Source organism: Dipodomys spectabilis, unplaced genomic scaffold, assembly GCF_019054845.1.
Source record: "Dipodomys spectabilis isolate Male_0828 unplaced genomic scaffold, ASM1905484v1 ptg000324l, whole genome shotgun sequence".
In the NCBI taxonomy this organism is placed as follows: Eukaryota; Metazoa; Chordata; class Mammalia; order Rodentia; family Heteromyidae; genus Dipodomys; species Dipodomys spectabilis.
In genome coordinates, this window is record NW_024871001.1 from 3,083,786 (window position 1) to 3,109,334 (window position 25,549).

A 25,549-nucleotide genomic window follows, 5' to 3' on the forward strand; every position below is an offset into this window, starting at 1 on the left:
AACTAAGTGACAAAACAGCAGTTACAGACTCTCTTAGAGCAAACAAGGAAAAGTGTTCACATACAGGCCTAAGGCTCTGACACCTCTGGCCCTGAAAGAAAAAGGTGAAGAAGTGCTAAAGTGAGAGAGAGTGAGCTGAGCTCTGAAAAGCAAGGAACGCTGGGGGACAGGCACAACTTCTAATCTGAAAGCCTATAGAGGTCTTCCCAAGGAAAGAAGGGATACTTGCTGAAAGCTAGGATACCAACAAGAGCCTTTGGACTGTGCTGGCCTGGAAAGATGAATAAGGGATATTGCTGAGAACATTTTCAGAGGAAAATATTCCGAAAAGAGGAAACATACAGAAGAGGAGAGGAAAACATCCCAAGGGCTGTTCCCCAGCTTTATTCAGATTTTATTACACAAAAGCACACTTTAAAGAACATATGTTTGCAACAGCTTAGAGTTGGCTTTCGACTTGAGGAAACTTCCTCTAGTCCAGTATGCACACAAACTGCTTCAGGGAACAGATGTAAGACAGATGGGTCTACCTAAGGTTGCCCCCAACTCCGTGCCTACAGTGGTTACTGTCACCACTGAATTCCTCAATAAATTCAAATGTCATGTTCTGAAATGGCCAACCCTGAAATTTTTTTAAAAATGCAGTTCTCATTAAAAGCATCAAGTATGAAACTTTAGTCTAATGAGATGGTCTGAGAAAACAATTTGGAAATGTCTATACCAGTGGTTTTTACACTTGAGAATGGATCAAAATGACTCAGAGCATGTGTTAAAATACAGACTTTTTTGAGCTCAACTTCCCCTGTCCCAATTCTGACTCAGTAGGTTTAAGGTGGGGGCCTGGGAGCCTATTTTTCTAATAGGTTAGTAGGTACTAGGTAAACAGGGACCACACTTTGAGATTCTGTGGTTCTCATTCATTTCATTCCTCTCTCAGAGGTAACAGGTTATATGAGCATATCAATGATCAGAGTAGTCATGTGATAAAGAAACCCACTCAACCCCTGTCTTTGCCCATTTTCTGTTGTTATAACTAAACATCCAATACTAGGTAATGTATAAAGACAGGAGGTCATTTTGGTTCTTGCCTCTGGAGGCTAGAAAGCCCAAGATCAAAGGCTGTACCTGATGAAGGTTCCATGCTACTACTACAAGTTATGGTGAGGAGAAAGGCAAACTGATATGGGCCAAGAGGCAAAATAAGAGAGACAGCCTTGCTTTATAACAACCCACTCACACAGTAACTAATCCAGTCCTGTGAAAGCAAGAACTCACTCTCATGAAAAAGGCATTAATCTACCGTAGTATCCTAACCAACTTTTAAAGGCCCTACTTCACAACACTACCACAGGGGCAATCAAATTTTAACATGAATTTGAGAGGGGAAAAATACTGTTCAAACCATACCACCCAGTATTTCTCAACTTAAAAGCAATGAATTGGTGGGACACATCTATGAACCTCTCTGGAAAGAAGTCCTTCAAGGAAGTAGGTAAGATGTGATAGAGGGCTGAGGGCTATATCTTGTGGCTGGCTCCTAATAGGACATGAGGGATGGAGAGACCAGGACCTGCTGCCCAGAAATCCAGGTAGCATCAAGGAAGTTTATTAGCAGGTAGCAAAAGCCAGTCTATTTCCAATTTGGATTAAGACATTGAGATAAGACATTAGCCAAGGATTTGCAAGAATGAAACAATGACCTAGTTTCTAGAGAGCTTAAGATACCCAGAGCTTAGCCAGGACAATAGTGCACATATAGAATCCCAGTTCTCAGGAATCTAAGAGAGGAGGATTGTGAGTTTGAGGCAAGCCTGGGCTACATTGTGACCTTAAGTCCAGCCTGAGTTATGTAGATAGTTCTGTCCGAAAAGATCAAACAAAAAAAATCCACAGGTTATGAACCTCAGATCTAGAGGAGACACCCAATTGTGTGTCAGATAAATTAATGATGTAGTATACAAAGTTAGTTACAGCATGATGGCCTAGATCACTAACTAGAGCCCTGAGCTCAGTCTCATAGTGAGGAAGAAGCATTTACTAATAACTAGGCTCCTGTTATAAGCTAGGATCTGATTTCAAAGGTCTGAAATGGTTTCTAAACTCAGCATTTCTATAAAGCTTACAAGTGAGGCTAGATCTCAAATGACATTTTCCATAGTAAGGCCTTAGATGAGAGGTTGTCAAACATTTTTCTGCAAAGAAAAATGTTTTTGCTTCACAGGTCATGTGATTTCTGTCATATATTCTGCTCTTGTGTCGCCAAGTAGCCACAGACAATAATCAAGTAACAAACACAACCGTGTTCCAATGACAAGGAAATTGGAAGTGTACATAATTTTCATAAAGCACAAAATATTTGTCTTTTTTTATTTGTTTAATCACTTAAATTTTTGAAAAGTAGCCTGGCCCTGGTGGCTCATGCTTATAATTCTTGCTACTCAGGAGGCTGAGATCTGAGGATCACAGTTCAAAGACAGCCCAGGAGGGAAAGTCTGTGAGACTCTTATCTCAAATTAACCACCAGAAAACCAGAAGTGGCGCTGTGGCTCAAGTGGTAGAGAACTCACCTTGAGCTGAAGAGCTCAGGGACAGCACCCAGGCCCAGAGTTCAAGCCCCATGATTGACCCCCCCAAAAAATGTAAAAAACTGTTAATCCAATTGAGCATACAAAAAACAGACAACAAGCCAAATTTGCCCTGTCTGGACCAGTTTGAAGATCCTACCCTAGACTACTATTCTCCACCCCAATCTACTAAATGCGTAAAGAAAGGGCCTTATTTCACCAGACTTCCTAGATAATCCTAATTTAGCCTGCTCAAATACCATTTCTGAGTCCAGAACAACATACTTCTCCAAGTCCCTCAAAACGTGAGAGTCCTTCTTTAGGTGCTGTTAACAGTTCAGTTTTCCTGATTTTCTCAATTTGTTCAATCTTCTTGATTTTCTTAGTTTCGGTGTAGTCTCCTGACCTCCCCACTCCTCTCAATTAACTTCCAAGAAGCTACCTCTTACCTTACCCCACATCTGATAGGATATATGGCATCTTTGTGTAATTAAGGACTGATCAATTCCAGTGATTTTCAGCTCTTGAACAATCTTGTATGAGAAGCACAACTCTGATCTGATCTTCTGCTTTTCCGAATGAGCTGAAATTACTCATAGTTGCTGAGAAAAGATATGCAAGGCCCCTGTTCCCTACCAATGTGAAGATATACTTTTTGGCTGCTCTCAGGTTAAGACAGGCAGGGGCTGCACTCCAGGCAAGAAAACTTAGAAGGAGATGAAGTCAAGGGTGAGGGAAGGTTTGGAGTTATTTTTGAGTTAGGGATGGGAGTAGAAACCCATAGGCTGTATATGCTTATCTCAGGAATGTCGGGGACTTCAGAAAGGAAATCCAGCGGATTCAGTGATGAAGGCTAAGCCAACAGGAAAAGGGAGAGGAGGGGAAGTAAGCCATTGTGTGGCAGTTATAAACAGGCCATCCCCTCCACCTTGGCAAAGGGATCAACTGGGTCATCAAACTAGTCATTCTCAAATTTCAGTGTCTGAACATCAGCAAAACCTTGTTAGAGTGTAGATGCTGATTCTGTAGGCCTTGGGTGGGGCCTGAGCTTCTACTTTTCTGACTTGGTTCCAGGTGACCAAAGTGTACAAACATCCTGCTGACAACTATTCATGGCTTGTTGTTTTGGTTTCCTTTTAAAGTCACAGGCTGGAAAATAATTCCTGGGTCCATAGCTCAGTTCCTTTAGGGGTTGAACTCTGCATACGTAGCTGTGAGGGGAGTTTCCTATAGCACTATGTATAGTTACTATCATACCCATCAAAAGAGCAAGTGAGCTCTCAACTCCAGTCTCTCTCTTTCTCTAAGTCTTGAGTCCTGGGACTCCTCTATCTGTTTTCTAAATATCCCAAAGTCTGCTTCCTGACCAAGTCCCATGCTTTTGGAACCATATGTTTCCAGACATGGTGTCCCTTTCTAATTTTCTCCAAGGTGCATTGTGGTCCTGCAGCCAGCTGTGAAATCAGATAGACACCAAATGGCTGATTCTTGCCAGTATCCTGCAAATGGCAGAAAAGATACTGCTTCATCACATACCCCTTGAGTAGAAGCTGCTAAGGAGCTGGGATATAATGATACCACTATTTTTAAAGAAAGATGATCCTACCTACTCAGGAGGCTGAGATCTGAAGACCACAGTTCAAAGCCAGCCCAAGCAGAAAAATCCATGAGACTCTTATCTGCAATTAACCACTAGAAAACCAGAAATGGGGCCATGGTTCAAAGTGGTAGAGCACTAGCCTTGAGTGAAAGAGCTCAGGAATAGAGCCTAAGACCTGAGTTCAAGCCCCATGACCGACAAAAAAAGATGAAATAAAAAATAGATGGGCTGGGGAGAATGTAGGGTAATTAGTAGCATCATACATTGCTGTGGACAGGTAAAAGGGTGCAGTCACTTTGGAAAACAATTTTGTCATTCCTCAAAGGGTTCAACCTAGAGTTACCTTATAGCACCGTGGTTCCATTTCTACCTGTTCTTCGGTAAAAATATGTTTCAATACAAAAGCGTGTACAGAGATTTTTCACTAATATAATTATTCTCAAGAGACTTAAAGTGGAAATCCAAACATATTAACTAAACAAATGGATAGGTAAAATGTGCTAAGCCAGGAATAATGGCACACATTTATAATCCCAGAACTCAGAAGGCTGAGGTAGAAGGATCATGAGTTCAAGGCCAGCCTGAGTTGCATAGGGAGACTCTACCTCAAAATAAAATAAAGTGCTGTATATCCGTAGAATGGAATATTATTTGACCACAAGAATCAAATACTGCCACATATTATAATATGGATGAAACTTGAAAACATTTTGCTAAATAAAAGAAGCTAGACACAAAAGGAGACATTTTGTATGACTACATTTATAAGGAATGACAAGAATAGGCAAATATGGGGGGGGTGGAGTGATAGTTGTGGAGATGGTAGGGGGAAAACTAAGGAGGAGGCAACAATGCTTGATAAGAAATGTATTCATTACTTTGCTCATGTAATTGTAACCCCTCTCTATGGTATTTTCACAATAAAAAATTTTTTTAAACAATAAAAAAAGAATAGGCAGGGGCTGGGAAGGTGGCTCAGTGGTAGAGCACTTGCCTTGCATGCATGAGGCCTCTGGGTTTGATTCCTCAGCACCACATAAGCCGAAAAAAAAAAGTCGGAAGTGGCGCTGTGGCTCAAGTGGTAGAGCACTAGCCTTGAGCTGTAGAGCTGAGGGACAGCACCCAGACCCAGAGTTCAGGCCCACGACCGGATCCAAAAAAAAAAAAAAAAAGAATAGGCAAATGTATGAAGGCAGAAGATAGACTAGTAGTTGCTGAGGACAAGGGTGTGAAAGACTGCACAGTGATGGCTAAGTTGTAGGGGTCTCTTTAAGGGGCAATGAAAATGTTCTAAATTGATTGTGGTGATAGATCCATAGCTCAGAGGATACACTAAAATCACTGAACTATTGCGAAGCACGTGAATTACATCTCAATAAAACTGCTAAAATGTCATCACAAATCAGGTGTGAACTTAAAGCAAAATAGCGCAAAGTCAAAGCTTTTCAAACTCTGATCTTCCAAAGGGAGTAAAGATTTGGCCTTTAGGCAGCAACTTCTCAGAATCATTGAGAAACATCTAAGCAACCAAAGACATAAGATTTTGAAAGTGTAGCCAAGTGTCCCTCTAAATAACTATGGTGAGCTGTACACCCTAGACAGATGCTCAATGCCATAGTATAATTTGTTCTTGCTTGCCTAGTCCTGGCTCAGCAAGGTGCCTCATGTGTAATGGCCATTCACAATTTGAATTCACATACAGAACTCTGGGAGTAAAGGGAATTCACTGAGCTCTAATACCAGTTCTGTTCCTAACTCTCTGTGTGATCCCACAACTGGCTTCAACTGGTCAGGCCTCAGAGGCTCCTCCCTAAAATACAAGGAGACTCACTATCTCTGGCATGGACACCTTCACAGTCTAAGATTCTGCAGTTCCTTGAATTAGGCAGCCCATAGAGGGGAACCTGGTATACATGAGAGAAATTCCCGCAGGAACCTATATAGATACCTAACCTGAGGGTCAGGCCTGAGCAGAAGCACTTCCAAGCAGATGCCATCCCCTCTATCTACTGAGAGCCTTCTAGTAGCTAGATTCCTTGCTAGGTCATGAAGATACAAAAAACGAATAAGGCCCTACAACATGCCCACATGGCTGGAGGCATCAGATCAATGGTGAAACAATGTGATTTTTGGCAACTGAAAAGCTGAGGGAAAAAAATCTAAATGGCAACAGAATTTCAACACTAGATGTTGAAAGGCACTGGAGTTTTACTCTGACAAATGTTGAGTCAGTGGCAACATGTCTGTCACAGTGGCCATTCTGGGAGTAGACTTTCAGGAGGTGGGGGAGTGACATGACTATACTACAACTTCCTCACTATCCCACAATGGGCCCACAAAACCTTGGCTCGGTTCTTTCCCTGTGCCCCTAAGTTAACTACTGTTTTTGAATGTTTTTGGATGGTTGGAAACAAAAGGCTCAAATATGCAGAAGACCAGGGTCAACCATCAGAGAATATCGGGGTACAACTGTCATTGAGCACAACTGGGTGGACATTAAAATAGCTACTGAAAAATGAAAACAAGTTATGGTACATGCTATCTATTACAATATAGGTCACTCCCCACAAGCAGAAGAGAAAAAAATACTGCAATGATATTTCAAGACTAAGCAGGAAATCTGCCCTCAATTTCCGGTAGGATCTGCCTGAGTATTACTCATAAAAATGTTTTAAAACCAATCTATGCAATTTACAACCCCAAATCTCTGGGATAATCCAAGCTATTATGTCCAAATCTTATTTCTCTTCTCCCTGGAAAACCAGACATAAAAAGCCTCTCAGTATGAGCTACAGATTATGGATATGTGAATCATTCTGCTCAAGAGTAAGTGTTCCAACGTGCACCTCCATGTTTATTGCAGCACTGTTCGCAATAGCTAGGATATGGAAACAACCTAGGTGCCCCACCACAGATGAATGGATCCAAAAATTGTGGTATCTATACACAATGGAATATTATGCAGCCATTAGAAATGACAAAATAATGGCATTTGCAGGGAAATGGATGGAGCTAGAAGGAATCATGTTGAGCGAGGTAAGCCAAGAACGAAGAGACAAACGGTACATGGTCTCCCTCATAAGTGGATGCTAAATCCAAAAGGTTAGGTGATACGACAAAACTAACAGGACTTAAGAAACAAAGAACTCCCGCTCATCTGGTTGAACCACTACTAAATATCCTCATGCTGCTGATCACAAATATGGTATATAACATGTGAACACTGTTATATATTACAGACTGTGGTAGACAATTTGCTCCAGGGAAGTTAGAATGAACTTGTGACTTTGAAATTATGTAATCATTTAATCACAATCAAAAAAAAAAAAAAAAAAAGAACCTCGGGGAAGGGAGGGAGGGAGGGGATGGTAGGGGGAAAACAATGGAGGGGGTAACAATGTTCAAGAGGAAGTGTACTCATAACCTCACTCATGTAACTGTAACCCTCTGTATAGTAGCTTTACAATAAAAAATAAAAAAAAAAGAAAAAAAAAAAAAGAGTAAGTGTTCCAGAAGTTTGAGGCCAAAGTGTGCCATGCGCCTGCAAAATCCAGGTGCAACTAATTATCATCTGGAAAAACTTGGGAGTTTACCCGTGCTACCAATGACGTTTTTCTTGTGCAGTCATGATCTGAAAAGCCTACCCCAAAGGACTCCCTGGAGTTTGTAAATCTCTTAGAAGAGTGTCCTAGAGTGATTTGATATCCAAGAGTCTTACCAGTTAACCATGCTCTAACTTGTTGCCTGTCCAATTGGCTCTTCTGTTCAAGGTACTATACATTCTCACTGACACTTTGCTATCTCCCATTCTTTTTCCTTGAGAAGTATCATTTAAGATTATTCTGCTTTAAACCTACAGAGATTTTTGAAATAAAATGATTTGATTCTCTGTCACAACTACTACAATCAATCCATCCACAAATACCAATTTAAGATGCTCTCCCAGATCCCAAGCCTTGTTCTATATAGGAGTAAACTAAGTTACCAGTCTAGACCTGAAGGCAATCACAATTTGGTTCTATCTGTTTTACTTAGTGTTTCAATTTTTTATTTTATTTTTTTGTGAGTGCTAAGGTTTGAACCCAAGGCCTTATACATGCTAAGTACACATTTTAACATAAAGCTTCACCCCCAATCTAGTGTTGTTTTATAAATGAGAAAGTGTGCAGCTGGCTACAAATACAGAGACCACCTACTCATTGGTTCAATCAAAGTTTTCTTTGGTAATTTCACTTTAGTTTGTATTTGATTTTTCTGCTTATTTTAACTGTGGATTGTCCTCACAGAATTCATAAGGATATCTAATAGGAGAGATTTTTTTTTTTACTTATGATAGGGCCTGCTTTCTGAAACAGAAGAATATCTACACCACTTTCTGTTTCCAATTTCCAAACCTTACCTATATTGCAAGCAAATAAGCACATTCATCATTTATGTCCACTTCAAAAACTTAAGTCTCGGGGCTGGGAAGGTGGCTCAGTGGTAGAGCACTTGCCTTGCATGCCTGAGGCCCTGGGTTCGATTCCTCAGCACCACATAAGCAAAAAGAAAAACAAAAAAACAAAAACAAAAACTTAAGTCTCAGCTGGGCCCCCATGCCTCACACCTGTAATCCTAGCTACTCAGGAGACTGAGATCTGAAGATTGGGTTTTGAAAGCAATCAGAGCAGAAAAGTCTATGAGACTCTTATCTTCAATTAAACAGAAAACAAAAACAAAAACAGAAGTGGAGCTGTGGTAGAACATCAGACTTGAGTGGAAAAAAAAAAAACCTCGCAGACAGCACTCAAGCCTTGAATCCAAGCCCCAGGACTGGCATAAAACAAACAACAACAAAAAAGCTACCTTAAATCTCTGTCCACGTTTCATTAGAGAAATCAGAATCAGACTCTATTTCAGAACTAAAGTCAAATTTCCTAGAGTAAGAGCAGGCTTAAAATACCATCCCCTCCCAAAAGAAATGGCCCATAAAAGCTAGCAGTCAAGAAAAGCATACAATGGAGAAGCACAGGGCTGACTTGAGACTCTTCCTAAAACTGGAACATCACAGAGGTGATTATTCATACTACTATTTTGGAAGTGAATTTTTAACCTGAATATTAATCATCACTTGGCTGCTAAAATTTTTATAATATGCTATAGCTTGGCAAAAGTAAACCTTCTTCTGTTTCAACTCTCTCCACTTTCAATTATCAGTTTTAGTTGTGTTCACTGAAAGGGGAATTGATGTAGCATACATATTTGCGTTTACTAAGGAAACCGTTCAACTACTTTGGAAGGGACCAGAGCAGAGTAGCCAACAAAAATAATAAATGCAAACTCCAGCTTGTGGCTGCACTCAAGTCTCTCATCTTACAGCCCCCAACAGAGCTTATTGCTTAAACAGAGGGTGCTCATGTATTTTAAAGGAACCTCTGTAGCAAGCAAACCCTGGTCGTTATGTGTATGCATGTATGTAGATTCAGGATGTCACAAAGTCCTGTTTACCTGTGCACGTGTTTCTTTCAGGTCCTTTCCTGTCTAATTACCCATCATCAGAGTTGCAAGGGCAGTTAATTCAATAAGCACAAATACCCACTCAGAAGCAAGTATACTACTAGGCACCGTGGGAAATACAAACAAGGGTAAGATATAACACAATCTCTACTTTGAAGAGTTCAGAGTCTAGAAGAGGAGCCCATAAATCCTTACAATGGATGGTATGTGTGATAAAGAAAGCCACCAAGAGTTATGAATGTTCAAAAGAAGACAGAAGCCTTCCTGTGTCAAGGGTCAAGAAAATGTTTCAGGGGATGGAGTATTGCTCAGCAGTGGAGCATGCACAAGGCCATAAGTTCAATCTCCAGTACTGCTTTAAGAAAAAAAAAAGGTTTCAACAAAATGAGGTGTCACAAGACAGTGGGTACATTATAGACAGACAAATGGCTGGAAGGTATTCTAGATGCAGAGAGTAGAACCTGTCAGGAAGAAGGAAAATGTAACTGAAGTTCTGTAAGGACAGATAATCTATTTGAAGTGGACTTTAGAAAATCACAAGAGAGACTTGAAAACTAAGCTAAGCTACAAGCAAACTATATAGCTTCCTAGAACAACTTTCTACAGGAAGCTGCTGCTCCAAGTTTCTGAGTAGAGAGAGTAATGAGATCAAAATAGATGTTAATGCTCTGGGAACATGGTTTAGTGTTAGAGTGCTTGCCTAGCATGCATGAAGCCCTGGGTTTGATTCCTTAGTACCACATAAACAGAAAAAGCTGGAAGTGATGCTGTGGCTCAAGTGGTAGAGTGCTAGCCTTGGGCAAAAGATGCTCAGGGACAGTGTTCAGGCCCTAAGTTCAAGCCCCAGGACTGGCACAAAAAAAAGATGCTGATGAGTTGGTGGCTCATTCCTATAATTCTAGCTACTCAGGAGGATGAGATCTGAGGATCACAGTTCAAAGTCAGCCTAGGCAGGAAAGCCCATGAGACTCTTATCTCCAATGAACCACTAAAATGCTGCAAGTGGAGCTGTGCAAGTGGTAGATCACTGTCCTTGAGCAAAAGAAAAACAATGCTCAAGGACAGTGCCCAGGCCCTGAGTTCAAGCCTCAGGACTGCTACCAAAAAAAATGGTGCTAAAATAATGTACTTAAAAGACCAGCACTTGGCCAGAGAAAGGAGAATGTTATTGTAAAATGTTATTGTAAAAATCTAAATGAGAAGGGCTGGGCTTCGTGGTATGAGGTGGTAAGGAAGTGGAAAGGCTGATATTCATGCTTTAATGATGGTTTCTGGTGTCTAGTTCAGCTCACAAAGGTGTGAAATGACTAGTAGTATACTGCACTGAGAATGTTATGAATGAATACAATGCCAGAATTCCCTGGCATATCTGTTTCATTGCAGAGTAATTTTGTCAGTTGATTATATGCTTTAAACACAAATTGAAATTTCTAGCTTGCTCAAAATGAGAATTTAATTGTATAGCTTGAGCCAGGTGTTCTACTCCTAACATTTAGGGCTCAATGTGGCATTTCAACACACTGCTTTGGACATTGTGCTCTGGTTTGGCTTTCAGCAAACCTTACTTTGTTTTCCTGACTGGTGAGAAGCCATAGTTCTCTCCAGATCCAAGAAGAATCATAGATCCTTCATTAGTGGCCACAACATTCAGCTTATTTTGCAATAGGAGGTGGAATGAACTTCAAAAATCTCCATTATAAAGAATCTTTCCAGAGTTCTTTTAGAAATGGAACCAATCAGAACTCCCATCTCTTATAAGCATACAAACACAACCAAACACAGACAACTTTACTAGGAGCTCTCCATACACTTCTTGTGCATTTTCGTAGACACAGCATCTTTGCTAGGCTGCAGAGAATAAATCAGAGGGCCAGAAAAGCTGCATCAAATTCAAAGATGGAAGAACTCCAGAGACCTTCCGGGGTGGGAATGAAAATGATTTATTCTAGCTCTGACAGATTCACTATAAAAGCTCAGATAGTTACATAATCCGAGTGCTGATGGAGCCCTTAGGTCCCCACCTTCTTTCGGAAGTTCTACATTCAAAGGGTCTTGCTTTCTCCCATACTGGAGACTTGATGTTCACTTAATAAGCAAGTGCCTCCAAAACAATATTTAAAATCTAACATCATACATTTAGGGTAAACTCAGCTAATGTGATTTGCCTCTAGACCCACAGGTTGAGAAAGTTTCTACTCCCTAGTCTTCCAAAATCTCTGGCTTGGACTGAAATCCCCTCCTGTGCATTTGACAGCTCTATTGAGCTCATTTCTTAGGATGTTCTACTGAAATGTGCAAAGAGAGGGCCTAGAGCCTGAAAGACTTATTTCTCAAGTGTCTCCTGTAGGTTTTAGCTTCTCTGTGGTCTGAACAGTGCGAGGGAGCAGGATTGGACATCAGTGGACACTTGATGGGAAGAGAAACATGGTGGCTCCCAGCTTGGCCAGGTGAGGAGAGGAGAGATAACTCTACAGGCTGTTAGATGGAGCCAGAAAAGCCATTAGTGGAGCCCAAAACAAGATGAGTAATGAATGCCCAAACTGGCAAATCTGTGACCCTGTGGATGTCTGGGCCTTGACAGCAAACTGTACTATATAAGGGTAGAAGTTGGGAGAAAGGAATACCAGGGGGATGTGCAGAGCAAGAGAGGAGAACAAGATCAGATACAAAAGAATAAGAGTCTTCCTGCCTGAGAATGGCTCAACTAGAAGTTGAGGCATCGACTTTTGCTCTTCTTTCACTCCCCTAAAGCTACTTCTTGAGCCCTTGATGGCACTTTCTCCATTACATTCATTTTGATGAGACTCCTACCACAGAATATGGAAGTGGGGCTACTAACACAACACAGGAATAGTCGATTCCTATGCCAGACACTGAGGATGAAGTCTTTCCACTTTGTCATGGGCAGGGAATGTGGCTTAGTGGTAAAGTGATTACCTAGCATACATGAAGTCCTGGGTTCGATTCCTCAGTACCACATAAACAGAGAAAGCCAGAGGTGGCAATGTGGCTCAAGTGGTAGAATGCTAGTCTTGCACACAGAGAAGTTCAGGGACAGGGTCCTAGTCCTTGAGTTCAAGCCTCAAAACTGACACACACATACAAAAAAAAAAAGCCACTTTGCCCTGAATCATTTCCTATAAAACAGCTTCAAGATCACAAGCATCAGCACACAAATTTCTTATTTTTTAATTTACACATTTTGATCCATTCATTCATTCATTCAGAAATGAACAAAAGATTTCATCAACCCTCCCCACATCTCCTAAGCACTCTATCTATAAGGCCCTCATCCTGCTATGAGATTTTGGAAAATTCTCAGATTTCAAATACCCACAGTGTCACTGGATGCAAAGATAAATATATGCATGCCCTGTAGCGCATGTCATCCCCTTTCTCATGGACACTAAATGAAAATCTATGCATAGTGTTCCTTTTCCTACCAAGGCCATAGGGGGATGCATGGCATCGTGCCCTGCTCCTCTTTGGAAGTTCTCTACTAACCTGACTTCAGTGTGAGGGAGTTGCTGGAGCTTTCTAAAGAGCATATTTCCAAGGAGAGCTCTGCCCACACCCTCAGACCCCATTAAATACCAAGGTTCCCTTAGAGCTGGAAACCACGCCTTCTGACAACAGGAAACTCTATACCCCTTACCCAACATGGCACGTGCACCTCTCCCTCTTTTCCTGCAGCTAATCAAGTGCATGCCACATGTCACCACTCTCAGCTGGCACCCCTCTTGTAGAAAAGCTGACTTTCTCAGACTCCACAGCCGGGGGGGGGGGGGGGCGGGGGGGGAGGGGTTCACCGGTGGGGGACACGCTCTGCCAATCCAATTTACAAAAGTCTCTGTACCTTGGCTCTGGGACCAGCGGCCCTAGTGGTGTCATGGGACCTCAGATGGGACAGGACCTCCTCTAGGACAAGCTGTCAGGTCCAGAATCCTGACTCTGATCGACGGAGAGAGATCAAAATGCTGAGTGACGAGAAAGTAGCAAACTCGCAAGCAGCCAAACTTTTCTCTCCATAGTTTCTAGTGCCAAGGAGCGTTTGATTGGAATCTTGGAACCCCGGGTGCAGAGGGTGCTTGGGCTCCAGGCTCCAGGAGAACGCCCTGTGCCTGGTGATGGGACAGTCTGCTCCTTTTCACGTGCCCAGGTGCGAGCCCCCTGAGTGTTGCCCACTCTGGGGGTGCAGCGGTGGGGAGGGACTTAACCGCCAAAGATGAGTTCAGAGTAAACAAAGGGCGTCCCCCACACCTCCTTCAGTAAGGAGCAAAAGATTCCTGGGCGGCTGGGGCGGGGAGGGTGGGGGAACTCCTAGGTAGGGAGAAAGCTCCTCCTCTGGTTCCTACCTGGGAAGCCGCAGCTAGTTGGGACGTGCAGCAGCAGCAGCAGTAGCAGCAGCGGCAGCTGCAGTGCAGGCGGTGGTAGCAGCAGCGCGGGCCTGAGAACTGGGCTCCCCATGACGAGCTGGCGCTTCCCTGGGCTCAGCAGCGCTGCCGCTCTTCCAAGCTGCCGGGAGGAGACCGAAGAGACCGAGGGGCTGCGCTGTGGCTGGCCGACGGGCGAAAATTGGCTGGAAAACTCCTCCTCTCTCCTCTCTTCTTCCCTCCCTACAGCCTGGGCCTGCCCTCCTTCCTCCCTGCCTTCCCGGAGCGACACCACGCGGTTTGGGGTTCCCACTCACCCACCCACTCACCGCGTCCTTGTAAGCCAGAGCTTCTGGAAATGAGACTATTCCATCAGAGACACAAAGCGTCAGGGACGTACTCCAACAAGCCAACATATCCAAGGTTTTCTTTGCTCTCTCTCTGTGTGACCCGCTCATGCACAATACACGAGTGGTTCTACCACCTAGTGCATCTTGGGTCCCTAGAACCATGCTATCATTGCAGCAAAAGCTGCGTGAGTTACACAAACTAGTGTTTGTGAGTGACTCAATGCAGCTAGATATTAGGGTCATCAGTCACCCTCTCTAGTTTGCCCCTCATGACCATGTCCCCGACTTCACTATTTTATTCAGTTTTTCTTTACCAACTAGAAACTAATTCGTGGAAATCTAACAAAATTCTCCCTGCTGTGGGCAGGCTGGGAACTGGAAACTCTAAGTGAGATTACTCAGGTACCAAGGCCTGTACTACATGGGGTTTGTTTGTCTTTTACAAAGAAATGAATGGAAAGCTGAGCAGAGTACACATACGCATGCGCGATATGCTGTGGTTGAGGCTGGACCTTAAGATACTTATTCCAGGATCCACTAATGGGAAAGCACAAAGCACACAGAGTTCCTTGTCTCACCCAAAGCCTCAGGGATCCAGCTGTAGTTTTCTGCAGCCAGATCCCACCATCTCCTCACTTGTTCTCTACAACCCCAAGGACAGGAGGACCAGCCCAGAGCCCCCACCCTGTGGCCTGGCATAGCTGGATCCTGGCAATGAAATAGGGTTTCTAGGTTGCCCCTAGAATGGATCTGGTTTCTTTCAGGCATTAGAGAAAACCTCTCATAGTTTTGGTTTGGTTTTAGTAAACCGAGAAGGCAATTTTATGCTCCTCTGCTGTAGAGGTAGGGTGAGGTGGGGTAATCTTAGCAAATTCCAATTGGGGCTGTTGCAGAAGACAGTGGAAGAGGAAGGGGAAATCTAGCCATCTCTGGATTCATAGCCATCTCTGTACTTGGACAAGAGATACATTGTCGGCTAAGACCTTTGGCAGCACTCACCCAGATGACTCTGAACTTGTTTGTCTAGCAGTGCCTTTTCTAGTCCTCACAAACAACCTAGTCATGAAATTCCATCTTACTAGCTCCAGTAATCAGAGGCATTTTTTTTCCATTTCCTGAGGATGCGCTATCTGCTGCTACTTCAAGAAGCCAACCAACCTTTTGTAATTGCCCAGTGTCAAGAAAAATAGGCGGGGCCGGAAAGTGGCTCAGTGGTAGAGCGCTTGCCTTGCATGCATGAGGCACTGGGTTCGATTCCTTAGCACCACATAAGCAAAAAGAAAAAAGCCAGAAGTGGCGAGTGTGGCTCAAGTGGTAGAGTACTAGCCTTGAACTGAAGAGCTGAGGGACAGTGCCCAGGCCCAGAGTTCAGGCGCCACAACCGGACCCAAAAAAAAAAGAAAAATAGGGTACTCAGGCTCTTCTGTGGCCTCTATCAGACCGGACTCTTCAGGGAGTAGTTTTCAATTCTGCCCACACACAAGAGAGGCACCACCAAGAAAGCTTCTATTCACTCTACCCAAGACCAATGAAGTTAGAATCCTTAAGGGTGTGACCTAGACATTAGCCAGATGCACATTTTTGTTCCTTCCTAAAACTTGCTCAGTGACAGAAGTTTTAGAATAGGATAAATTCAAGATGAGAGTTTCTCCATCTAGAAATACTGACCTTATTCTTCATTGGGGAGGGCCTTTCCTATGCAGCATCCTCAGCATCTACATACCAGATAACAGTAGTAAGCCCTCAGATGTGACAACCCAAAGTTGTCTCCAGGTATTGTCAGTTGTCATCAGTTAGGAACCCTTTTTGGAGGCCCATGAGCAGGTCCAGCTTAGCCTGTCTAGTGGCCTTCCTTCCCTATGTCACCTCTAAGGCAAGGTCTTCTTATGAAAATCAGCATGTATTCCATTACTGTGCTGAAGATGAAAATCTGGCTCTCTCCTGTCACCTGAGCGTGGTTGAATTATAAGATATACTACCAGATGCTAAAAAATAACTCCGTTTGTACACTGAGAAAATTCCAGTTGGAGGTTTATTTTTTATTACTTTTGTTACTATCCCCCATATTTTTTTGTACAGGTCTTAGGGCTTGAACTCAGGGCCTGAGTGCTGTCTCTGAGCCTTTTGCTGAAGGTTTTGTCTCTACCACTTGAGCCACAGCTCTAATTTCTAAGGAGCTGTAATTGGATTGTAGCAGTGCTCTTTTTCTTTTGCTATCCCACCTCTTTCTGGTATGAAAGGTGATGACAAAAAGAAAGGAGGTTATCAATTCAATCCACACCATCTTAGTAGATTCATCATATATCAAATAATTTGTGTTTGGTTGGTTAATATAAATAAAGAGAACCAACTCAGGGAATGCCATAGAATCATGATCTTATTCCTGTCTTTCATGATGCTACCATAATGACCTAGAAAAATCTATTTTTAGCATGAAACATGAAGGTAAGAGGAAAACAAATAGGTTTCAAATACATCTCCAGGCGGAAATGCTGTATTGACTTGAAATCTCAAGAACAGTAAGAGAATAAATATGATACTCTATGTTAGATCTCAAAAATCAATCATGTGAAGAATCTGATTCCTTAGAATCTGATTCCGTAGAGCCTGATTCCATCAGGCTCATCTGTATAAAGAAGTATGTTTTAGGTATTGATTTATCAAAGTGCCTACTATCAAAAGGTTAGTGATGTTTCTTGACATATAAGTATCCATTAATAGGGGAATCATTTTATTAATTATATGATCTATGTGATGGAAGGTTATTTGGCTATTTAAAAATGAATAAGAGGAATCTATACTGGTATTAAACATCTCCATAATATCCTGTGTAGTGAAATAACAAAGAGAAAAATTATATACACAGATCATATATACAAATATATTTGCTACCATTGTGATAATAGGGAAAGTGTGGTAGCATACCAAGGCATTGAAAAAGGCAGAGTAGGAAGGGATGTTTTTTTTAATTATGGGATCCTTTGTATTGTTGAAATATTTAGGCATCTATCATTTTTTAAATTCTCCTTTCCTTACCAGGTGCTGATGGTTCAGGTCTGTCATCCTAGCTACTCAGGAGATGAAGAGTTAGAGAATCATGATTCAAAGCCAGCCTGAACAGAAAAGTCTGCAAGACTCTGTCTCCTATTAATCAGTAAAAATTAGGCCTAGAAGTATGGCTCAAGTGGTAGAGCACCAGCCAAGAGCAAGAAAGCCAAGAAAGTTTAAGTCCCTGAGTTCAAGACCTCCTGTAGGCACACATGCAAAAAAAACTTCCACTTTAAAGCTGAGCGTTGGCATCTCATACCTGTAATCCTACCTACTCAAGAGGCTGAGATCTGGGGCTGGGAAGGTGGCTCAGTGGTAGAGCGCTTGCCTTGCATGCATGAGGCCCTGGGTTCGAATCTTCAGCACCACATAAGAAAAAAGAAAAAAGCCGGAAGTGGCGCAGTGGCTCAAGTGGTAGAGCGCTAGCCTTGAGCTGAATTGCTGAGGGACAGCGCCCAGGACCAGAGTTCAGGCCCCATGACCAGACCCCCCCCCCCAAAAAAAAGAGGCTGAGATTTGAGGATCACAGTTCAAAGCCAGCCCAGACAGGAGAGTCTGTGAGACTTTTTAAATAATATTATTAATAAGTTTTTTTATTGTGAAAATACCGTAAAGGGGGGTTACACTTACATGAGCAAGGTAATGAGTACATGTCTTACCAAGGATTGTTGCCTCCTCCTTTGTTTCCCCTTATCATTCTTGCCCTCCCATTCTCTCCCCCCCCCCATCTCTGTGAGACTCTTATCTCCAATTAACCACCAGAAAACCAGAAGTGACACTGTGGCTCAAAGTGGTAGAGGGCTAGCCTTGAGCTGAAAAGCTCAAGTAGAGCCCCCAGGTCCAGAGTTCAAGCCCCACAAACAGAAACAAAAAAAATAATTCCACTTCATCAGAGACCAGTATTCTTGTATATTCAATGAATTTGACTCCTGAAAGAAATAAAATGGAAGCCAAATCAAATACATATAGCAACAATTAAATAATTTGATCCTATAGGTCAAATTCTTCCACTGATTCTCCAATTGAATGATAGCTGTCAGGATGCATGCAAGCATTGCTTTAAACCACACTTCATATAGCTTAGTGGACCAATTAATCAATTATAGATGGATCAGTCCTATTTTAGCCACAAAACTACATTTCATGATATATAAGGTTTTCTTATCATAGATGCTGCCCATAAGTGAGCTATTGGAATGAATACTGGTTATTCAAAACATATTGAGTACCATGCTGCTCAAACTTTATTGCCTAATTCAGCTTGTCTCTCCCATTTGTCCCAGTTCATGGACTTTGTACGACATTCAGCCTTTTCCTGGTTCCTAACATACCCAGATTGAAGGCAACCATCCCATCTTTTGCTTCATGTCACTTCTTTGGCATGCAAAATCCAAATACCAAGTCCTATTGGAACAAATGTGAAGTCAATCAAAAGACCATAAAGAGAGTTTTACATGATATATTGGACTAATATTTGGCTGAATTTACGTGGCACAATTGATTGACCATCATGCTTTCAGTTCTCCATTACTGTATTTATCTTAACAACTTTCTGTTAACTAATATGCTATTTGACTTTTGGGATTTGTAAATTTCAGTGTAAATATCTAGGAACAAATTCTTCAACTGAATACACCAGACAGACAATTCATTCAATTTATCTCACATAGACTTTGTGCTAGTTTCACAAATGTCAAATAATTCTATCAAATTGCTACAACAGTTTTGAAGTCTTACTCTTCATTTCTGTACTTATCTCATTGTGAACAATGCAGAACAGTTCAGAGAGTAAAACCAGTCTTAGGATCACAATTTGAGAAATTCGGTGATACTGAATTTACACACAATGCACCTATACAAAGTACAGACTATATCAGACTTTCCAAGAAGTCAAGAATATGACAAGTTATTTGATGTGAGTCTACTAGAATCATGCTGAATGAATGCAGATGAGTAGAGTGAGCTGGGTTGCTCTTTGTGCTCACTGGTGTCTCTTAAAAACTTCTCTCTCAAGCCTGGGAATGTGGCTTCATGGTAGAGTGCTTGCCTAGCATGCATGAAGTCCTGGGTTTGATTCCTCAGTACCACATAAACAGAAAAAGTCAGAAGTTGAACTGTAGCTCAGGTGGTAGAGTGCTAGCGTTGAGCAAAAGAAGGTCAAGGACAGAGCCCAGGCCCTGAGTTCAAGCCCCAGGACTGGCCAAAGGGTGGGGGAGGGGGGACGGAACAACTTAGTTCTCAGAGGGTTAAAGTCATATGCTCAAAGTCAAGTTCAAAGAAGCTAAGGTCAGTCTAAGAATAGTACCTATTTATAATCTTTCTGTTTAAAGAGATTTCTTCTCATTTTAGGATAAATATATTCAAATTGAAGCAATACAAGCTCCAAGAGTAGAAAAAATGCTGCAACACAAACGAAAGAGATATTTGTACTCTAATGAGTCAAAGGAAAATATATCAGTTACAAAAATAAACTAGAAAAAGTGAAAGACGGGCTGGGAAGGTGGCTCAGTGGTAGAGCGCTTGCCTTGCATGCCTGAGGCTCTGGGTTCGATTCCTCAGCACCACATAAGCAAAAAGAAAAAAGCCGGGAGTGGCGCTGTGGCTCAAGTGGTAGAGCTCTAGCCTTGAGCTGAAGAGCTGAGGGACAGTGCCCAGGCCCAGAGTTCAGGCCCCACGACCGGACCCAAAAAAAAAGAAAAAGTGAAAGACAATTTTGGAAAATAGTTATTTGATATTTATAATAAAAATAAAAATTCAAAAAGTCTTTCCATTTCCTAACAAATGGGGCGGTGTCATTCTTTCTGATAGAATTCCATTTTATATATATATATATTATATATATATAATATATATATATACTTATACTAAGTGAAATAAGCCAGACCCAAAGAAACATAGGTCCCATGGTTTCCTTTATTTGCAATAACTAGTATACATCTAGGATTATCTTCCAGTCAAGCAGAAAAAGGTCAAAAGCTATGTACATATGACCATATTAGATGATACCAAATGAAATGAACCCCAACATATGGACACAAGAGGTTTTTTTCTTTGTTGCCATTGTTTCTAATGTACTATGTGATTTTTTTTGTTTCTTCTGTATGTTCTTCCCCCTATGGTATAACCTCTGTTTTCACTGTATTTGATTGTAGTACCCTGCATCTTGTATATACATTTTTCTTATTTAGGGAGGGGAAGAGAAATAACAAAATGCTGAAACAAGGACACAGGTTGACCCATTTTAACAATGAGATGTAGAAGACTCTATGTTGAAAAACGAACTTTACAACTTGGAGAGGGAGGGAGGAGTTGGGGAGGTGGGGAGGGAAGGGATAGTAGGGGAAAAACAAAGCAGGGAGTAACAATACTCAATAGGAAATGTGCTCATTACCTTTCTCATGTAACTGTAACCCCTCTGTACAGTATCTTTACAATAAAAAATCAGAAATATGTTTTTTATAAATAAGAATAGGAGGTCATAAGGAGAATGGGGAAGTGTAAAAATGAAATTAAAAGCAAAATTAACAACTATCAGTTCTGGCTGTCATATGCTTGGAGCCAACTAAAGATGGGCATGTTGGGGGCTGGGAAGGTGGCTCAGTGGTAGAGTTCTTGCCTTGCATGCATGAGGCCCTGGGTTTGATTCCTCAGTACCACATAAGCAGAAAAAGCCAGAAGTGGCACTGTGGCTCAAGTGGTAGAGCACTAGCCTTGAGCTGAAGAGCCGAGGGACAGCACCCAGGCCCAGAGTTCAGGCCTCATGACTGACCAAAAAAAAAGGCAAGCATGTCCAGAGGGTCACAGCCAAGATTTGAAACAGAAGACATACTGGAGCCATAGACTTGAACATCTTTTGTTTTGCTTTGTTTTGTTTTTTGTTGGTGGTGGTGGTGGTCGTGGGCCTTGAACTCAGGCACTATCCCTGAGTCACTTTGCTCAAGGCTAGCACTCTACCACTTTGACCCACAGTGCCACTTCCTGGAGCCATAAGCTTAAATGGCAATTAAAATGAGAAGCTACTGGTGTGGCTGGAGATATATCAAGGACCCACACATTGTTATGAGTTCTACCTTCAAGAATCTTATCAAATTTTCATGATAACTGTCCAAGAACAAGTCTTTGTGTTCTGTCACAGTAAGGGAAAGAGAAGATTAATCATTTGATATGTGTTCAGAGGCTTCTCCATAAAAAGGACTACTCTACAGGGAAAAGACTTTACCAGAACTTTGTTCTATCTAGGGGAAGCAGTTCCCTGACTTCATTGGCCATCTTAAACACTTTCCAAGAGAGGAACTATTTACAAGCTAAGAAACTCTTTTGAAGCTCATAGCCCAAGGTCAGAGAAGTACTAAAAAGCTAAGGTTTAATCTTAAAATTATAGAATACTTTCCCTTCTTACATCTTCCCAGCACACCAACAGGGCCTCCACAGAATGGCTGTAGATTTCAGGCAAAAGAGCAGCAAGACACGGGCTGTCTTTGAGGAGGGGACAAAATCAAGAAGAGATACACAAAGAGATATGAGAATGCACAGCCTATAGCCCCAAGGGCTTTAGCTTACATTAAGCAAATATAAACATATCTCAAAGCCTGTCCACACAGGTCCTAGTGATTGGAAGACTGAAGTTTTATTTCCTGCTGGTTTGGAGTTAGGTACTACTGCCAGTAAGTAGACACCACTTCCATCCAGGACCTTGCCCTGTGGACCTTTCCAACTCTGCACTAGACCAGGTCCACATCACCTTTGAATCTCCCTGATTTGCTCTTCCACAATTTATCGGAAAAGTCTTTTCTTCTGAAGGCCTCATATGATTCTGTTAGGCTCACCCAGAAATTTCTACCTGAAGGTCAAGTGACTAAAGATACAAAAATTCTCTTGATTTATCTTTTTTTAAAATCAGTTGTGGGGCTTGAACTCAGGACCTTGGCGCTGTCCCTGAACTTTTTTGCTCAAGACTATTGCTGTACCACTTAACTCATAGTTCCACTTCTCGTTTTCTGGTAGTTTATTGGAGATAAAATTTTCAAGGACTTTCCTGCCTGGGCTGGCTTTGAACTGGAATCCTCAGATCTCAACTTCTTGAGTGGGGCTAGGATTACAGGCATGGGCCACTAGTGCCTGGCTTTTGATTTATCTTAATTTGACATTGACTTGCCTTGCAAAACAACATCATTTAGACAACTACTCCATCCATATATCCCTCAAACTCTGGTAATAGGTGTAGTTACATGAATTAGGCTGGGTCAATACAAAATTTTGCTCCCAGATCATTGTAAGGTGGGCACAGGTCCTGGGCAAGCTATCAGAGACTTGGTAAGTGATTTTTAAAATATAAAGTTGCTTAGAGAATTTGTCTTATTTTCCTCTTTGGTCAGGCATTGCATAAATGTGTCCTAGAAAATGCTAGTTCTTTGTGGAGCCCTGAATAAGAGAAGGCTTTTGCCGTGCTGCTATGTAAACTACTTTGCCACTTGGGCCATACAACCTAGGAAACCCAGTTGTGCTTGAAGTGGTGATCATACATGGTAACACATTTGAAATGCATGGAAAGACCTGGACGTCGGTGGCTCCTGCCTATAATCCTAGCTACTCAGGAGTCTGAAATCTGAGGATCACAGTTCAAAGCCAGCCCAGCCAGGAAGGTCCATGAGACTCTTATCTCCAATTAACTACCAGAAAAAACCCGGAAGTGGTGCTGTGGCTCAAGTGATAGAGTGCTAGCCTTGAGCTGATGAGCTGAGGGATAACACCCAGGCAACAACCCAGCCACATGACCAACAAAAGAAAGGAAGAAAGAAAGAAAGAAAGAAAGAAAGAAAGAAAGAAAGAAAGAAAGAAAGAAAGAAAGAAAGAAAGAAAGAAGGGAGTGAGGGAGGGAGGGAGGGAGGGGGAGAGGGAGGAAAGGAAGGAAGGAAGCAAGGAAGGAAGGAAGAAAGAAAGAAAGAAAGAAAGAAAGAAAGAAAGAAAGAAAGAAAGAAAGAAAGAAAGAAAGAAAGCATGTGAAACTCCTGTAGGTGCAACAAAACCAGACCCTAAGAATCTTAGCATAAAACCAAGCTATTGCCTGCAAATAACTACTATCTTTTCCAGGAACAACTTTTGGCTTGGTTTTGGACCTTAGTAGACACTGGATACTTAAACATCAGCCACTAAGTTATGTAAACTAAGCTTTGCATCATGAACTGGATATTGCCTAATTAGCTAAGTCATAATGTTTATTGTGCATAGCATCACTCTATCACCGAATGGAAGAGCTGTATCTGTATATGTGATGAAGTTTAAGCAGATCCTCAAAGTGAAAGGAAACTGTACGAGGAAGTGCCAAAATGCCTATGGGCCCTACTTCTGCTACCATGTTATCACCCTTCCAGCCTTCATCAAAGGCCTGGTGTGAAACTCAATCTGACAGACAAGTTGACAAGAGAAGGAAACCTCAAGCTTGGCTTACAGACAGTTTTGCCTGAGGCAAAGGCACTGTCTGAACATAGAAAATTGCAGTATTGAAATCCTCTCAATAGAAAGGACTTGAATGGCAACGTACAAGGGATATGGTTTTGTTTTCTCTGCCTATAGTACCTCGGTCAAAACTATCATCCAGGCTGGGAAGGTGGCTCAGTGGTAGAGCGCTTGCCTTGCCTGCTCGAGGCCCTGGGTTCGATTCCTCAGCACCACATAAGCAAAAAGAAAAAAGCCGGAAGTGGCGCTGTGGCTCAAGTGGTAGAGCGCTAGCCTTGAGCTGAAGAGCTGAGGGACAGCACGCAGGCCCAGAGTTCAGGCCCCACGACCGGACCCAAAAAAAAACAAAACTATCATCCATACACCTATCAAATGCTGTGTCCACTCTCGTAGTACTTCACAGAGCATTGCTTCCTAATAAGGAACTCATTTCTCAGCAATTGGAGTACAAAAATAGGCCCATGTGCGTGGAATTTCCTGGTCTTAACAGATTCCTTGTTATTCTGAGCCAGTTTGTTTGATAGAAGTGGATTGTCCTTTTGAAGTCACAAGCCAGGTGGCAAGCCTTGCATGCCTGGGCAATACCTATCCAGACATTTTGTCTCAGAGTTCAACATATAGTGCTTTTTTTTCCCCCAAAGCCAATCAATAGCCATAGATCCAGGAGGCCAAGGGTTACTGTTAGTGACTCATTACCGAAATGTTGCCTGTAGTCTCTGTAATGTAGTGCCTGATAGTTAAGAGGTAATAGTTTCAAAGGGAGGACTTTTTCCAACAGGGGATCCAACAATGATTGAAATCAATGCATGGAACAAAACAAGGAAGTATCATATATATATATATATATATATATAATATATATATATATATATTCCATGGTTAAATCTTTTTCCTATAAGAATTGAGCCCCATAAATTCAAAGGACCTCACCCCAAGCTGGATGTGATGGTGCATGTCTGTTATCTTAACTCTGTGGGAAGTACAGGTAGGAGAATTGTGGACCAAGACCATCAGGGGAATAAAAGGTGAGACACTGTCTGAAAAATAACTAACACAAACATAGGGATAGAGGTATGACTCAAGTGGTAAAAATGTTTGCCTAGCAAGCACCAAGGCTCTGAGTTCAGCCCCTAGTACTATCAAAAAATTAAAATTAGAATTAAAAAAAAACTCACCCTAGGTTGTAATTTGGTTTTATGGCATCCCTGTCTCCCTGCCAAACAACAGAGAGCAGAGACCAGAACACTTCTAAGGCAGGAATATTTTGCATTAATGTGGAAGCAATCATATTGCATCCCCAAGGCTATGCATGTGAAAAGAAATACAGCTGTAGTGGGATTGGGATGTGTGGTTTTTTTTTTTGCATAAAGACTATCCTCAGAAGTCTGCCTCTACCCGACTATTATATTGAACACACACACACACACACACACACACACACACACACACACATACACACACAATCCTAGGCTCAGTAGGATCTGCTCCAGGTCCCATCCTTTCCTCCCTTATTCTCAGCAAGATTCTTAAGTTGCCGATTTTGAAGATAGCATAGCTGTCCCAGGACAGAAGGCTGCCTCTATTGAAACATCTCTCCCCACTCTCTTTGTAATCTTTGCTGATTCTATTGATTCTTTGTCATATCCCTGGGGCCTCGGTCTT